Source organism: Hipposideros armiger, unplaced genomic scaffold (genome assembly GCF_001890085.2).
Source record: "Hipposideros armiger isolate ML-2016 unplaced genomic scaffold, ASM189008v1 scaffold_1205, whole genome shotgun sequence".
Taxonomy (NCBI): domain Eukaryota; kingdom Metazoa; phylum Chordata; class Mammalia; order Chiroptera; family Hipposideridae; genus Hipposideros; species Hipposideros armiger.
The window spans coordinates 338,559-341,324 of NW_017732555.1; positions in this window are offsets into that span (position 1 = coordinate 338,559).

Consider the following 2,766-nt stretch of genomic DNA (forward strand, 5'->3'; position numbering starts at 1 on the left):
AAGAATGAGGTCCAGTTTCATTTTTTTGCATGTACCTGTCCAGTTTTCCCAGCACCATTTATTAAATAGACTCTCTTTACTACAATGTAAATTTTTGCTTTCTTTGTAAAGATTAAATGACCATATAGGCATGGATTTATTTCTGGGCTCTCTTTTCTTTTCCATTGATCTATGTGTTTGTTTTTATGCCAATACCACGCTGTTTTGATTACTATAGCCATGTAGTATGATTTGATATCAAGGATTTAATCTTTTATCTCCATTACACACTTCATCACACACCCACTACCATGTTGGCTCTACGCTCCCCCTCAGGAGCAACCTAGATGTTTAGGGCATCATTTCAGTCACTCTTACCTTTAGTCCAGTTACTGAAACTCCTTTGCCATGTCAGTTTTGCTCTGTCTTGCACTAAAAAACAAAACAAAACAAAAAATGTTCTGTATCAACATGACCATCCACTATCTATGAATCCTACTTCTGCTTTTCAGAGCAGGGTTGGGGGGAAAAACACATAATCATGAAGATCAATACCACTATATATTAATGATCTACAAATTCTACTGAGTCTTCAGTGTTGCCTGGAATCTTTTGATGCTCTAGTAAACAACTTTCTGTATTCTTTTCAGCTGCTATTTCAGTTCTTCACTTTTCCACACAAAAACTCTACATGATCCCATAACTGTAATCTTAACTTGTTATTTATTTATCAATGCACATTGAGAATTTGCCATATAATAGGCACTATGTGTGTATTAGAGTCACACTGATGGATAAGCTAGACAGTGATTTCAAATGTGATGAGTGTTATAAAAAGTAAGGAGGTGACAGGGTGCTCTGATAGTACATAAAACCTGGAAACATAAACTATTGAGAGGAAAGTTACAAGGGCTTTTCTAAGGAAGTGACATTTAATGGCTAAGGAAACATTCAGTCAATGGGAATAGCACATGAGAAGGCCTTGAAGTATGGAATAGGTAAAAAGTTCAGTATGACTGAAATACAGAGCTTAAGGGGACTGTGGCATGAGTTAAAACTGAAGAAAGCTATCCCTTCCTTCATTTGTTAATTGCAATATTTATCAAAATAGCTCTTGCGAGCTCACAATGTGCCTGGCACTATTTTCTATGCCAGGGATTTAAGAGTTATAGTGGATGTTGTCAAGGGCCTGCTCTTATTCTCTTGAAACTGCTATTTCTATACTAGACACTCTGTACCAACCCCTGCTTCCATATGCCTGCACTTGATTCCTATTTCTGAGGGCTTTCTCTTGCTGCTAGAGCTGTTCTGCCTACATCTAGGGTAGCCTAGAAGTGCTGGGAAATTAAAGCTATCTTCCCCTAACCTCCAACTTTCCTCAAGTAGTGACCTACAGGAGTAGGTAAGTTGCAATCCCAGTCCCCTTGTCCCCTGGGTAGAAAATCTCTGATGTAATATGTTCCACACTGACTGACAAAGGTTCCTGGTAGGATTACACACCTGTTGTCCACAGTAGTAACTGGTTTAAACACTTACTCTTGTTGTCTTCCTTCTTCATTCCTTTACCCACATTTTCTTTGATCAACTCCCAGATAAACTCTTTGCATTCAAACCCTAGTTTCAGGGTCTGAATTTGTGAAATCCAGAGGAAGACAGTGGTGAACAAGAGATATAAAATCCCTGCCTTGGTGGTTTTGTATTCTACAGTGGAATTCAGACAATGGAGACAAAATTAAACAAGATATTTTCAGCTGTAATTTATGTGGTGCGTCAAGTAAAACAGTGTAACAAAAAGTGACTAGCAGGGCAGGGAGGTAGGAGTGGGGAGAGTGGGCTACACACACTGGTGTTCAGGGCAGGCAGAGGTGTCTGGGGCTCTGCATGTTTTTCCACCAGTCACCTCTTATTGCCTGCATGGTAGTTCTGTGCCGGTTCTTTCTTCTTGAAGCTGCTGTCTTCCCTTGGCTCCAATGATATTTGTCGTCCATGGTTTGTCTTCCAACCTTTGTGGTGATTTTACTCCAATCCCTTCTGTGAACTCTTCTTCATCTGTCTAAAATTATAAATGTCAGATTTTCCCAAGGCCTTCCCTATTCCTCTATCATTCTCCCTCTGATGGTTTCAGCCAATGCTTCATGGTGGAGATTCCCAAATTTATATCTATTGTGGACCTCTTTCCTTAATTCCAAGTCCAGATGTCCAACATTTATTGCATATGTCTTCCTAGATGTTTCATAGACACTGGAAACTGAAAAATATTGAAACACAACTTAATCTTTTCTCCCCCCAATCTCATCTTCATTTAAATTCCTTATGTCAGGAACTGGCACCACCCACATTGAATTAGCAGCAATCTTCTTTATTCCTTTTTAACTTCTGTCCCCTCAATTTCAGTTTCATTGCTGATAAATGTTCAGTACATCATTAAAAGCCTTTTCCTGGATCACTGCAATAGCCTCTAAACAAACCTCTACCTCTCTTCCAATCAATTTTCTAGATGACAGCCCAAATAATAGTTCTAAAATTCAAATTTCTGTATGTCACTGCTATGCTTTAAAATATTCATTGGCTTTTCTTAACTTCAGATAAAGTTCAAACTCCTTAACATCAAAATTAAGATGCTGTAAGAGAGCCAGCCGAGTGGTGCGTTGTTTAAGAGTTCACTTGGGGGCCGGCAGAGTGGCGTATTGGTTGGGAGTTGGCTTGGGATGCCAGCTCTGAGCAGCATGGCTGCAGTTCAGATCCCACATGGGGGCCAGTGATGCTGCGCTCTCTGCAGCTGAGATA